We start from the raw sequence: 16197 nt of genomic DNA on the forward strand, positions 1-16197 counted from the left end.
CAATAATATTCAAACAGAAAAAAATTTTTTTTTTAATTTTCACTTTGTAACAAAATAACTTTTTATTTAAAGTTTAACTTAGAAAATTTTATTTGATCTTGTGCAAAATTATTGGGCACCTAATGTCTTGCTGGTGGATAGGTGGCTGGTCGATTAAGAGCTTGAGTTCCGAAACGAGGGTCTCTGGTTCCAATCTCGTGGAAGACTAGGATTTCGAATTTCGTGATTTTCAGGACGCTCTTGAGTCTACCCAAGGTAAAGAAGAAATAATTTAAAGAGGTTCGTCATTGTGCTGGACACATGATACCCTTGTTAACGAAAGGCCACAGAAACAAGGGAAAGAAATTGTACTTGACTGAAGAGGTGGTACGAACTGAATTAGTTCCCTGTATGGGTCTTCGCTCTAAATTGAAATAAACAATGAACAACTTTACAATCTTCTCAAGTCATAAGTATCTCACTAGCAGAGTGGTTAGCGCGTCGGCCCAATGAAGCGCGAGCCACGAGTACGAATTCAGTCGTTCCCTTTTCTTTTTGTAAATGCTTTTGAAAACCAATTACGGTAAAATTCACCCTTAAATCCCTTTCTTTCTCAGCCCACCCCCATTTTCCGTTTGTCCCAACTGGTCTAGATAAGTGATTTGATCAAAGCGTGTTGAGACAGCTGAAAGCCTGAAATAGCGCTAAACAAAAACAATTGGTAAGAGAAAAAAGTATTAATCGTACAGATTTATTATTGTTGTTCTAAATCTATTACAAATTTAATTACATGACTGATACAAACTAATTGTTACAACTATACTTTGTATAAGCTTTGTAATTAATTTACAATCTTGAATTGATACATTGTTCATAATTTTGGATCACCTGACGTTTAATATGAACCTGCGTGGTAATACTGCACGGCCATATAATGAGATCCACAGAGCTCGCAAAAACTTGTCCACAGGGAACAGCAGACCCAATGTCAGTGTGACAGGCCACCAGACAGGTTGCGACATCCCAGACTTAACACTGACACGAATCTATGTGGAGTAGGATGTGTGCTATGGAATTGTGACGTGGAAGCGTTATGTCGCAAGCAGCGTGATGTCATCAGATCGACGGGTGCCATCTTTGTCTCATTAGAACCGGATGTGAACTCTGAGAGTGAGACTCTAAAGCTTATGGTAGAGCCTTGAACAATCAGCACCAGACAGTTTGAAGAACTACGGCCCACGGCCTTTGTCCTTGAATCACAGGTTGGCCAGTTTCTGTCAAATATTAAGCAGAACACAGGATCTTGACTAGCAATGGCGACGGCCTAGACATCTGCCACATATTGTAATGTAGCTTACCAATCCGCCTATCCGTTGTAGGCTGAAACACTGTGTGATGGATTTATTCGCAATCAGTTCTCATAAACCTAGACTTGTTAATCATACATACCAATTTAAATGAAAGCTCTTAGTGTGGTATTTCCGGTCAAGGTTAGGCCTCGCATACGACATTCACCCACTGCTAACGCCGCCCCTGCTTAACGGACTGGCTATCATCCCACATCGGCGACGTATTGCGTCGAAGTTCGAGTGAACTTTGACGAAATAATGTTACTCTGGATAACCATTATCAGATTGAACAGTTTCACCCCCACTTGTAGTTTCTAATTTATCTGCCCTTGATGTAGGCCTAACTGAAAGTTGACAAGAAGACTTAGATTACTTTATAAGGCAGTAGATTACTTTATAAGGCAGCCGTTCGAATATATCGTTCTTACATTCATGTATTTTACTTATTTCGATTTATTCAATGAATAGATAAGGCATATTCATTCAACAAATCGAAAGGTAGATAGGTATAGAGTGGGCCTTACTGACTAAATATTTGCCTAACTGCTTTGATTGACTTATTGATTGGGGCCGTGGATTGTTATTTGGACAGCGCATTCGCCTTTCCAAGCACATTTAACGTCATGGATAAAAGAGATAGCATAGCTGCCTATGAGTAAGGCTAATAGTGTACATTTGTGAAGACTGACTCAGAATGATAGGTTGAAATATAGGTAGATAGGTTGGTGAATAATCAAGTGTTGTTACTTGTTATGGAGTGTGCGTTTATGTGTTTCCTGGGTGATGATGAAGAAAGGGAGCATTAATTGTGAGTCTTGTAGAAAGATGCAAGACAAGCGGCTCTGTGGTAATCTATGCTTAAAACGAGAGACAACTCCAGGATGCCAGAGTGTAAGGATGTGGTTTTGTAGTGAGTTTAGATTTGTTTATGTATCAGTTTATTTAATTTATTTAATTTCATCTCAAGTTGAATTTGTCCATTTTATAATAAAAGTTATATTTAGTTGTGTTTACACCTACATTGGTTTAGTTGTTTACTAGCTATCTGTAGCTATAAGTCAAAGACCGGCATCAACAGTACCGCAGAAATTTTTTGTCACTTAATTAGCCTAAAGTTAGTTCCTTTTATTTATTATTTTCCTGAAGTTCACATTGTTACTTTAGCTCATTTTCGGTGTCTAGCTAACTGGTTAAGCTCCCTTACAGAGGAGTCACGAGTTGCAATCTCGCTGTAGACAGGGATCTTGACCTTCAGGATTTTTAGGACGTCTCTAAGTCTGTCAAGCAGACCTGTGACGTGTCAACTAGCTATTGGTCTAAACTTCCCACAGGTTGTGACGTTGCAGGTCAGTGTTGAGGCCTTCTATAACGATGTGTCTTGGCCAAACTCTAATGAGTACATTCCAGTAGTTGAAGAAATAAAGTTGGTCGTTGTTCTGGCCACATGATACCCTCGTTTACCTTTCGCCACAAAGCGACAGATTAGCTTTATCTCATCTGCCTTCTTGACCTCAAAGTCTGAAGCTTTTTTTTTTATTTTTAGCTTATTGATAATTGGTTTGACAAACAAACATGCTATGACGTAATACACACGTATGATGAAATCTCAATCGACCCATGGCAGACGTTGTGGTGTTCTTTAAGTAACAATACAATTCACAACGGATCACACATTGTCTAAACCAGTGATAGAAAACACAATGGGATTGTGACTGTTGCTGAGGTGCCGTCAATCAGAGCGACAGACGTAAGATTGGACTGATTGAATGCATAATTTGTAATTAGGGTTACTCTTGATTTCATCATTTAGAGTCAATCAGAGCGACAGACGTAAGATTGGACTGATTGAATGCATAATTTGTAATTAGGGTTACTCTGGATTTCATCATTCAGAGTCAATCAGAGCGACAGACGTAAGATTGGACTGATTGAATGCATAATTTGTAATTAGGGTTACTCTGGATTTCATCATTAAGAGTCAATCAGAGCGACAGACGTAAGATTGGACTGATAGAATACATCATTTGTAATTAGGGTTGCTCTTGATTTCATCATTCAGAGTCAATCAGAGCGACAGACGTAAGATTGGACTGATAGAATACATCATTTGTAATTAGGGTTACTCTTGATTTCATCATTCTAAATCTGTTTGCTAGATTTTAGGTTCTTTTATGATATTTTTTTTTTATAAATCTGACCTGCACACCGTCTCCACACAGTACAGAAGGTGCGCATAATCTTGTGCACTATTCTACACTGCACAAAGACGCAATGTTTTGGAGAAACCAAGCGATAAGAAGGACATTGAGGGTTCTGTTATCCTGGAACAAAAGAGAGAGACGCCCTTCGTCCTGGCGCTTAACTGTTCTGTTTTCATTGTTGATCTGATGCTGAAGCCACACTAGGAAGTTGTCTTTGGGGTTGTAACAGTGAGGGCGCCTGAGTCAAGGACCAGCAAAACTAGTGAACCCAGAGATTTGGACTATAACGGCGGGCAGTGGTGAAGCATCCATGGCGCGAAGGGGTTCAATGAACCCGGGCCCACGGCCATTAGGGGCCCACAGCCTGAAGCGTAGCAACAATGACGCAAAGGGGCTCATTGCCCATGGGTCCATGACTCATGAACAGATGGGACCACCATGAAAACTTGGGGATGACACCTGAGTGAAAAAAATTAATGCACTTTACTAAAAGCCTATAGTAAATAGAATTTAAAAAACTCAAAATAGTCTGAATGTTGTACCAAAATTTATATTAACTGCAATAAAACATGAACTAAAGTTTTAAGCTTTAATGCAAGGAACCATTTTCCATCAGGCTTATTGTAATGTACTGTGTTGTACGGGGGGGGGGGGGGACGACAATGACTATTAGGTCTATAGGGATTGTCCTGATAAGCAAGAATTGAAATTTTGATACAGCTGCTAATTATTCAATTTTCTTAAAGCTTAATCTGTTTTTAATTTTGTTTTGTATTTAAAATATTGTGAAATAAATCTTTATGATTGGAATACAATCCTTTTAATGTTACTTTAATATCAGTAAGATCATAACTCTATTACTAAAATGTTTAGTTGACACTGAACTGGCACGATTGTTATGTTTCCATTACTATTAAATCCGACAAAGTAGACACTGTAAAATAGTGTAGAACATTCTATCAGAACGACTGTGTCCCAGGAAGTCTTCATCACATTGTTTTGTTGTCTTCCGTAGTGTGTAAAAAAAAAATTAATGCAATTAGAACAGAATAAAAAGGGGGTGGGTAAAATCTAAACAAAAAACAAATGAAAATAACATTAAATATTTATCAAGCCAGAGAAACATCCGAGTGTTACATAGGAATCGTTCAAATTAAATATGTTTGTGATATTGCAATTAATGAGGAAACTGATTTGGGGCGAAAGTTTAAAACAAAGATCTAGAAGATAGAGAGATGACTAAATGAATGGAATAGTGTCTTTCACTGACCAATGCATGCTATTTGGTTGAAACTTGGTTTATAGTTCTAAAGTAAGTAAACTATATTTAGATCTAGAAGATAGAGAGATGACTAAATGAATGGAATAGTGTCTTTCACTGATCAATGCATGCTATTTGGTTGAAACTTGGTTCATAGTTCTAAAGTAAGTAAACTATATTTAGATCTAGAAGATAGAGAGATGACTAAATGAATGGAATAGTGTCTTTCACTGATCAATGCATGCTATTTGGTTGAAACTTGGTTCATAGTTCTAAAGTAAGTAAACTATATTTAGATCTAGAAGATAGAGAGATGACTAAATGAATGGAATAGTGTCTTTCACTAACCAATGCATGCTATTTGGTTGAAACTTGGTTCATAGTTCTAAAGTAAGTAAACTATATTTATACAAAAACCTCAGAAAATTGTTATGAATATTGACATTTGGCAGGAACTCAAAGCCCCACAATTCAAAATGAAATAATAGACCCGTTGAGCAATGCAGTTCTGGCAAAATACCGGTACTATAGGACATCCATTCTGCACCATTTTTCTCTTTCATTGGTGACAGCGCTCAGACGAAAAGTTGATCAAATTAGTTTTATTTTGTTTAAATACTGTTTAGTTATCTCCTATAATGGAACATTCAAAGAAATGACAATTAGATTGTCATTTCTAGGTTACCATATTTGTGAGAACCAGACGTCTGCAAAATTGGCTGAACAAATGCTCCATGTAATTAGAAAATCCCCATTTATCCTTAAATAGACTTCGAGGCTAAAGCTATGATGGTGCTTCTAATATGCAGGATACTAGAATGGCCTTTGGGCATTGTTTCATCTAAAGACGCCGCTCGCACATTTAGAAATAGATGCAGTGGTTTCTTACTTTGCTACTTAAAAGGCCAGAGATTGGATGTAATAGGATGGCCTTATCACCCTGAAGTCATAATATCAACTGAATGCAATTAACATAAACGAAGCAAACCCCATTATCCGTGACGTCACTAGATATCGCGTTCGAAGTCCGTCAACTATGGTGCGTCGCTGCGCTAACTAAGTGCCTACTATGGACTATAGCGGGGGGGGGGGGAGGGGGGGTACCTGAGTCTAAGACCAGCACGAAGAACTAAAGAACCCAAAGATTAGGCAACGGCGGAGCTGAGCTCGAGACTGTAAGACTGTGTTAAGTTTCATTCATAGTCTAGTTAATACATCTTTTATCTAGTTTGACTCCCTCTGTGGAGTAGCCTACCTTGCTATGTTTCCATCAATACTTGGACATTTGTGGTAGACATTTACCTCAGATGGGAATACAAAGAAAAGCCAAACAGTTCGATACTCAATAGCAGACACCAAAAAAGAAAGAACTCAAAACTTGAAAATCGTGATCATCATAAATTCATAGCTAGAACTTATGTTCAATAGGATCTAAATGTCTGTAATTAAAATTCAGATTTTAATTTTAAAATTATTTGGGGTTTTATTCACAAGTGTCTGTTATTTATTTTTAAAAACCCACTAACACGCTGTTATAGCCAAGTATTCACCAGTCTTTTTGTACCAGTTATTAAAACAGTTATAGCATTATCATTTACATTAATTTTGTTAGCCTATAAGTATTGTCTATTTTATTTCTCACACTCTCTCTCTGTATCTCTCTCTCTCTACTCTCTCTATCTTTAGCTTTCTTTTCCTATCGCTTGTCACTGTTACAAATATGGTCAGATAACTCGGACAATTTCAAGGGAAAACACTCTAAACTTGTCCCAAAACGGATTTTCACTACGAAATGGCCAAGTCCTTGGGGAAATGTAACTTTCTGAGGAAGAAAAAAAAAAAGAAACGTTTGCTGTATTTTTTTAATCAGTATTTCTCAAGTTACTTTTCTTTTTTTTGAAGTAGAAGTACCAACCAACTGAGTAACATATTCATTCTAAACTAACTCCCCCCCCCCCAAATCGACCCAGTGGCGGAACACTTATAGGACATGAAGTGGTTCATTACGCCATTTCTTTACATATACGAAACTAGGAAGCTCAGTCGGTAGAGCATCAAGTATCAGACATATATAATCTGATAGTCAGTGGTTCAAGTCTCAAGTCGCGCGATAATTTTTATATACATTTTTTAAATAGTGTTGTTGTTTTTTTTTTTTTTTTTTTTTCAATTTCATTTTAATAATTCGATAAACATAAAAGTCGAAACGGAAGTTGTAACCTCGATCCTAAGATGAAGTTTTAACACTTAATTTTTTTTAATGTATGGTGTTAGCGTCAAAGAGACTTTTAAATATTTCGATAAAAAGCTGGAAAGATCGAAAAATATTCATGCATTGTTTTCTAAGGCATAGACTGGGATGGTGGATATGTAATATTGGTCATTGAATTTACTGGCAAACAAATATGTTTGGATTGGGAGGGGTAGCGTTATAAAGTGGGCCGGGCTAATTAGACGTAACAGAGACTTAAATTCCAGTGTTTTGAGGGGCGGGGTTGGAAGGGGACAAAAAGGGGAGGGGAGAGAGAAAAGTTCACAGATCAGAAGTGAGTGTGTTTGGGAGGGCGATTTAAAGAGGGCCGTTCCAATGGACCTCATTCACCAACCGCAAACAAACAACATTTAGCCACGTGGTGCTCTATCTCTTCTATATAATTTACGATCTCATGTTTAATTCATGATGGCAGTCACGTGACAATTGTTTTTCGTTGTTTTATTAATATGATCACGTGACTAAATGTTGTTTGTTTACGATTGGTGAATGAGGTCCATTAAACGTAACATATACTGGAATACACAGGGGGTTATTGAAATGATGGCGGATTTATTGAAAGTGACAAAAAAAAAATGTTGGGTGGTACGGCCAAAGTATGTAATAAAACAAAAGGGCCAAGACCATAAAAATATCACAGAGTATAAGAATAAGAACTAAAAAAAAAAAGCACGTTATATGACCGAAAGTCGAAAATATGGAAGACTCGCTAAACTCTTTCAGTTGTTCACGAAATCTCTTTTACATGATAAAGAAGATAGTGTCTGGACGGCTGCGCCCTCGGATGTCTTCATCACATTGTCTTGTTTTATGTTATGTATTAAATATTTTTGTAACCTATATTACATAATTTAAAAAAAAAAAGTCATGCCAAAAAAAGCAAAACTACACAGACTAGAAAAGTGGGTTATGTTTAATTAAATACACAATCAACACGCGTGCCATTTTACAGCGATGAGGAGCTGTTCTGGCATTCAATAGAGAGATAGAGAGGGAGAGGGAGAGTGGAGTACAAAAAAGTAAAATTCCCTTTCTCAAGCCTTGTGATCTGTAGGGTCATCTGTTTGTGTAGCACAACGACCAATCGCCTTTACTTTTTTTCCTTAACTAATATCAGGTACCCATTATAGCTGGGTGGACTCAGGTACGCATTTAAAGTCCCGAAATTCGGAATCCCAGTCTTCACCGAGATTCGAATCCAGGACCCCTTGCGCTTTTCCACTCAGCAACCGCGCATCCTGTAGCGTGTATAAGATAAACGCATGGATACACACTTGTGATTTTCCTATAAGATTTCGACTCAAACCTAGATCCAACAATTAGAAGCGAGATTGAGATGTCAACCATTTTTTATTATTTTCCTGAAAATCATAAACAAGACTGATTGTAAATATTTTATAGCTTCACAGAGGGCAATGTTATATTCTGATTCGTAAAACTGACGAACACACATTTTTAATAGTGAAGAGCAAATTCAAAGAATCTTTAATTGCCATTGGGGACGTCGTGGCTAAATGGGCACCTGAAATTACTTGGGGAAAGCAAAAGTGGGTGGCCGTTGTGCTAGCTACATGGCAGCCCCGTTGACCGTCGGTCATATATAAACAGAGAACCTTTAGAATTCTAAATGCTGCTGGTAAAATCATTGGCAAAAAACAAACCCCATTTGGGCAGTTGTTTGAGCCAAACATCTATAAAAAAAGCTAACAAGATCCTCGAAATAAAGAATCACCCTTTGTGTCAGGATTTTGTGATTTTACCATCACAAAAGAGATACAAGACACCGATAGCAAAGACAAACAGACACAAACACTCCCCTGGCAATCAAATCATTAAATAAGAACAACCTGGTATAAACTTTGTCACATGTAAATTATGAATGAGTCTGGTGTGAATGTACACTTTGGTTTCTTATAGTTATAATGTTGTTGTTTTTTGTTTGGTGTAATGCACAAATTGTAAGACAAATTTCCATACGGACAATAAAGATTATTATTATTATTATATAGATCTCAATGGGGTAGTTTACTTTTTGTTAACGGCCATTGTGTTTTTCACGGTCGATTTAGATAGCATTTCTCTGTGACTTGCCCATACATATTTCATTTGAATCACGCAGGAGAAAGAAAACTCTGAATTCAACTCTCTGCTACCTTACGTCTATACCCAAACATGGAAAGGCTTCCAGAATCAACCCTGAGAAAAAAAAACAGGAGCCTATGATCCTTAGGAAGCCTGTACCACACAGAAGCAGAACCTGCGAAGCGACAGATCCCAAACAACATCGGCACCTGCCTTTCCTTTGGACACAAGAGCTGAGTGGAGAGGCGAGAGCTGCTGTGTTCCGACCATGGCTAATTCCACCAGATTTCACTTCTATTCGAAGATCCATAGTAGCTTAGCGACTGACGCAGGCCACAGAGATAAAGAATCATAGTTGAATATCATAATAAAAGCCGCGGCAGCAATCGTCTTTTTCTTATTTGATATATAAAGAAGTTGTTTTACTTGATCGTAATTTAATTTGTATTAAGAAGTTTTGTTTGTTATCATTTTCTACTAGTGTCAAAGAAATGTGATTCCCTCTATTTAGACCTCAATGGATCTCAAAGTGTGTGCAATAGTTAAAGGAGTTTGATTCTGGGTGCCAGTTCTTTGTGGTTTTAGTCGTTGTTGTTCATTCATTGTCATCATTCTTCCTCGTTTCTTGTCATGTAATCCTCATGTTTAGGATAAAACTTTAATTAACATTTATTAAATAGCAGATTGGACTGAAGTTAACAGAGACATATTTTCAAGGCATTATGATTTGTTTTGTAAAACAAAACAAAAACTCCACTGCCTATGTTTCAAATGTTTCTGAACTGTCTGTTTGGAGTGAGGAAAGATGTAAAGTCTCGTGTTTACTTGACATGGTCATACTTTTGTTTTGCCCCTTTTGTTGGCGCAGCACGTCTAAAAGCAAGTTGTGGGTTTGTTCTGAAATTACTTCGAATTGCTTTTCCGTGTGAGCCATTAATGACCCACGAAACATAGCATTCAGCGTGAGCAGTTGACACAGTTTCTCACTCACATTAAAACACTTTTCAGTGTCCAAGGTCACAAGGCTAATCCTGGTAGAGTAAATATCAAATATATATATATATATATATATATATATATAGAGAGAGAGAGAGAGAGAGAGAGACAGACAGAGAGACAGACAGACAGACAGAAAGAGACAAGAGACAGAGACAGACAGAGAGAGAGAGACAGACAGACAGACAGAAAGAGACAAGAGAGAGAGAGAGACAGAGAGAAAACCAATTTGTTCGTCTTTGATATTATTTATTTATTTTCCAAACAGACCATCTTTTCAACTTTTCGTGCGTGATTAAGTTTTATCATTATTGATGTTGCTGAGGAAAAATGGGTCAGTCATGCAGATTCCGTGATGTGGAAATTTGTTTAGCCCTAACGCCCAAAAAGAGTGTACTTTTGGAGGCGTTGACTGGCCCTTACCAAGTCAAGTTGAATTCATGCTAAGATTCGGCTTATCGATATTTTTATTCTGCAAACATTTATCTCAGAATTAATTTATTTTGATGTCAGACCTTTCCAGGTTCTTTAGTTTTCTTCATGTGTGTATTGTGTTTTTTTAATGGTGTTATCATTCAAAAGAGTGTCAGATTTTTTCTGATGGCCAATGACAGATACATGTCTGTTTTAAATCTGATGACAGATTCACATTTGATGGCAGATACACATATGATGACAGTTACACATTTGATAACCAATTCACATTTGATGTGAGATTCACATCTGATGACAACTACACATCTGATGACAACAACAAATCTGATGACAATTACACGTCCGGTGACAACTACACATATGATGACAGTTGCACATTTGATAACCAATTCAAATTTGATGTCAGATACACATCTGATGACAACAACACATCTGATGACAACTACACATCCGGTGACAACTACACATATGATGACAACAGCACATTTGATAACCAATTCATATTTGATGTCAGATACACATCTGATGACAACTACACATCTGATGACAACTACACATCTAATGAAAACAACACATCTGATGACAACTACACATCCGGTGACAACTACACATATGATGACAGTTACACATTTGATAACCAATTCACATTTGAAGTCAGATACACATCTGATGACAACTACATATCTGATGACAACTTCACATCTGGATGTCAACTACACATCTAATGACAGATAAACTTCAGCTTTGTTTTGAAATGTATTACTTTTTGGGGGCATTTAAACACAAATCAAGTTGCCTAAGTGCCAAACCTTAACATGTATTACAAGTTTCGAAAGTTCTTTGAGATTCTGAATATAGTTACATCCTAGCCAAACCCTCCCGCAGGACGACAGGGGATGACGGAGAGCAGGATTCAAACCCTGGACCTTACCTTTTCTTAGGCAGCCAAGTTACTTATTACCTCTAAATGTTAAACTCCCCAAAGCATATTGCTTTCACGGAGACTAGTTAATTGTTTGTTCTGAATGTACGTTGGCGAGCCTACATACACATACACAAATAAATATAAGTATAATCATACACAATTATTACACATACACACATATCTATTGACATCTAGCCAACGATTATTAATACCGACGTTCTGGTCAGAGGCGGATCCTTTTAGATTAGGATAGGAGGTAGTGAGAGTTTGGTGTAGGGAAAGAGTAGGTAAGTATGGTTATAATTTACCTCATTCACCAATCGTAAACAAACAATATTTAGCCACGTGATTCTCTATCTCTTCTAGACAAATACGTAATACACAATGGCTATCACGTGACAGTTTTTTTCCGTTGTTTTATCAATATTATCACGTGGCTAAATGTTGTTTGTTTACGATTGCTGAATGAGGTCCATTATTTCGACAATTATCATGATGAGAAAGCCTAAGAATGAAATGTACTCAGGTCGTGTGGTATGCGCAGTGGACTGTCTAGAAGGTCCTGGATTCGCTGCCATCGCCAGTCTTCCAGTGGGAGTTTAGAACTAGGATGTAGATTATCTTCAACTCTGAAGGAACATCCGAAACATGTCAAACAAGTTTCGCATCTTACTTTCGAAAAAGATGTGGCAAGATTTTCATACATACCAATCTCGCTAATCAATGTTCATACATACCAATCTCGCTAATCAATGTTCATACATACCAATCTCGCTAATCAATGTTCATACATACCAATCTCGCTAATCAATGTTCATACATACCAATCTCGCTAATCAATGTTCACACATACCAATCTCGCTAATCAATGCTCACACATACCAATCTCGCTAATAAATGTTCATACATACCAATCTCGCTAATCAATGTTCATACATACCAATCTCGCTAATCAATGTTCATACATACCAATCTCGCTAATCAATGTTCATACATACCAATCTCGCTAATCAATGCTCATACATACCAATCTCGCTAATCAATGTTCATACATACCAATCTCGCTAATCAATGTTCATACATACCAATCTCGCTAATCAATGTTCATACATACCAATCTCGCTAATCAATGCTCATACATACCAATCTCGCTAATCAATGTTCATACATACCAATCTCGCTAATCAATGTTCATACATACCAATCTCGCTAATCAATGTTCATACATACCAATCTCGCTAATCAATGTTCATACATACCAATCTCGCTAATCAATGTTCACACATACCAATCTCGCTAATCAATGCTCACACATACCAATCTCGCTAATCAATGTTCATACATACCAATCTCGCTAATCAATGTTCATACATACCAATCTCGCTAATCAATGTTCATACATACCAATCTCGCTAATCAATGTTCATACATACCAATCTCGCTAATCAATGCTCATACATACCAATCTCGCTAATCAATGTTCATACATACCAATCTCGCTAATCAATGTTCATACATACCAATCTCGCTAATCAATGTTCATACATACCAATCTCGCTAATCAATGCTCATACATACCAATCTCGCTAATCAATGTTCATACATACCAATCTCGCTAATCAATGTTCATACATACCAATCTCGCTAATCAATGTTCATACATACCAATCTCGCTAATCAATGTTCATGTGTTTGATGCTAACGATAAGCCTGGACGTTTACGAGGCTCATATAAAATTCACCTAAACAGAAAACCAACCACATGCCATCCCAGCAAGCAGATAGAGGGGTTTCACCAACCACATGCCATTCCCAGCAAGCAGATAGAAGGGTTTCACCAACCACATGCCATACCAGCAAGCAGATATAGGGGTTTCACCAACCACATGCCATACCAGCAAGCAGATAGAAGGGTTTCACCAACCACATGCCATCCCAGCATGCTGATAGAGGGGTTTCACCAACCACATGCCATCCCAGCATGCAGATAGAGGGGTTTCACCAACCACATGCCATCCCAGCAAGCAGATAGAGGGGTTTCACCAACCACATGCCGTCCCAGCAAGCAGATAGAAGGGTTTCACCAACCACATGCCATCCCAGCATGCTGATAGAGGGGTTTCACCAACCGCATGCCATCCCAGCATGCTGATAGAGGGGTTTCACCAACCACATGCCATCCCAGCATGGTGATATGGAGGTCTCACCAGCCACATACGGAGAAAAACTAAGGGCCAAGTCAAAGGATGAGATAATTAGCTTTCATCGATAGCGATGGACGAATTTTAAAAAAAGTAGCCTAGCAGTTGGAAACACACATGGTCGTTGAACTAACAGTGGTTTGATAACAATAATAATTAAATAACAATAATATTTTCAAATGCATTTCTAGAATTCCTCCCACTTGCGAACACTATAAGAATCAAAAAGTTGAAATTGACTGAAAGCTGGGTGGATTGGCATTCCGAAAACGGCTTCCACAATTTTCCTAGAAATTTGACAGTTAAAAAAATACTTACCTAACTGGCCATACGGTAAAAACTGTGATTTGACCCTTTTATTGTTTGAATATAAATTTTTTTTTTAATTTGGCTTACATGTTTTGTTGTTTTCTTAACATGGCGTTTGCGCTTTAATTCGTAGGGTGTATATTGTTGTTGTTTTTTTTTAAATATATATTCAGTAAAGAGTTAAACTTGATTATGGTAGCTAACTGTAATAATAAAGTATCGCAATAAATAAATAGAATGAGATGGAGACCTACTATCAGATTCAGAAAGGAGGAATTAATTTTGTAAAATAAATTCTTTCAATTAGTTGTTCTTTCATCATTTCAACATTTAACGTCATCGATGTTAACGCTGTAGATCATTTTGAGTTTGTTTCGCTGCTAATTTAGATCTCTCAATTTGTGGGATGCGCTGATTAGTTCATCAAATTGTCATTCTGAAGTCATTATGGTTAATAATACGTACATGAACTGGTTCAGATAAGAAGACAATATAAAGATTGCTACAAATATATTGAATGACTCCACTTAGACAAATTACCCAATAAAGAGCTTTTAGTCAGTCAGTCAAAGAAAATGTCATAGAATGGTAATGTTAGACGAAATTTTCATGATGAAGTAGATATACTGTCCTTCTACCATTTGTTTATATTTTTTTAAAGATTTGAATAATGTTCTTAAAGAATTGAACAAATAAATAAATAAGAGAATGCGATATGAAGAAATGTGGTAATGAAACCTAAAAAAACGTAAGAAAATGAAAAGATGAAACGTTTTGAATAAAACGAAAATGCAAAGTATTGTTACCAACTAAATAGTAAACATTTGTAAAATATGTAAGTTAAAAGTTTAAAGTTTTTATTCTTCGAGATAAGTAAAGTCACAAGCCTAAATATATGCGTTTAAAAATGCTAATTCTTTAATACATGATAAATATCTTATTCTAAATGCTGGATGATCATGAAACTCCAAGGATAAATGTATAAACGTGAGAAATATGGTAAAAAAAAAAAAAAATAGTTCATGTCATTCTAATTTCTATCGTTATAGATTATAAAAGAAATCAGCTCGTTTCGATTATTTATGAACCTCCAAACGTGTAAATCTCTTACCAAAAAAGGCTTTGAATCCACATTGTTTACAAAGTAATGTTTAGAAAGTAATGTTTAGAAAGTAATGTTTAGAAAGTAATGTTTACAAAGTAATGTTTACAAAGTAATGTTTACAAAGTAATGTTTAGAAAGTAATGTTTACAAAGTAATGTTTACAAAGTAATGTTTACAAAGTCATGTTTACAAAGTAATGTTTACAAAGTAATGTTTACAAAGTAATGTTTACAAACAAGTTTTAAAAAAGCGATCATCACGAAAACGTACCAAAGTTTAAATCGAGTACTTTATACATTAAAAAAAAAAACACAGAAAAACTTACCTTGATTTTAAATTCCAAGCTACAGTTTAAAAAACAAATCCATATAAAAATAAAATCCAACACTGGGGATACGTCCACTAAGCTGTGGGGAGGGGGGGAGAGAAAAACAGATTGCAGTATCTCGAGAATGAATGGAACTATCCAGAACACCACAATGTACACAGGTTTCACTTGCCACTTCTCTTAAGTTTCTCTTAAGTTCTGGTGACGGGACTCGGCGTTCTTGGTATTGGCGCCTCTGGAACTCTGGGACGGAAGCTACTGAAACGTCCCACTTATGACGTAATTGATTCCCTACTGCAATGTCTCAGTAGAATTTGGGTAACGTGAAGGGTGACTCAACGAGTGTTATATGCGTGGATCAGCTGTCGTACAATTATAATAATGGGGCATAGTTTTCGAGTAGAAAGATTAGGAAACTGTATAGCATTTCATGAGGCTATACAGACCTGACCGTGGCCTACTTATTTTGCTTAACTCTATAAAAGGTGTAATCTTGTATTATTATCCGTTTCAACAAAATATTTTTAGTGTGACAAAAGAAAAAAAAGCTTTAGTATTTGCAAAGACATATGGACTACTAGTATATTTGAATCAAGACGTCCGGGGACAAGTTTGGGTGCAGTGGATGACCAGAGACTTTCTGTGTGTCTTGTCCTGCTCTTGAGTACTCCACAGCACTGTGCTGGTACTTGCCATTCTGTCCGATTAGTCTAGTTTTGTGACGTTACGCACAGGCCGCCAAGTCCAGACTTCA

The 16197-nt window shown here is 36.9% G+C and overlaps 1 protein-coding gene and 1 long non-coding RNA gene across 5 annotated transcripts in view; one reads left to right on the top strand and one right to left on the bottom strand.

The window, feature by feature from the left end:
- The window catches only part of LOC129926943 (uncharacterized), a 37798-nt gene extending 28267 nt beyond the window's left edge, over positions 1-9531 (top strand). The window contains exon 2 of the long non-coding RNA XR_008778659.1: positions 9182-9531. This is a non-coding gene — a long non-coding RNA (uncharacterized LOC129926943). The remainder of the gene's footprint in view (positions 1-9181) is intronic.
- LOC106078264 (synaptotagmin-7-like) overlaps positions 1-15752 on the bottom strand; it is a 465097-nt gene extending 449345 nt beyond the window's left edge. For 2 of the 4 annotated variants that reach the window (XM_056033680.1, XM_056033679.1), the window contains exon 1: positions 15441-15752. The gene's annotated coding sequence lies outside the window, so the exon portion shown is untranslated. The remainder of the gene's footprint in view (positions 1-15440) is intronic. The other 2 variants (XM_056033683.1, XM_056033681.1) reach the window with 2 other exon arrangements.
- Positions 15753-16197: the final 445 nt, after the last annotated feature.

Source organism: Biomphalaria glabrata, chromosome 6, assembly GCF_947242115.1.
Source record: "Biomphalaria glabrata chromosome 6, xgBioGlab47.1, whole genome shotgun sequence".
Lineage (NCBI taxonomy): Eukaryota > Metazoa > Mollusca > Gastropoda > Planorbidae > Biomphalaria > Biomphalaria glabrata.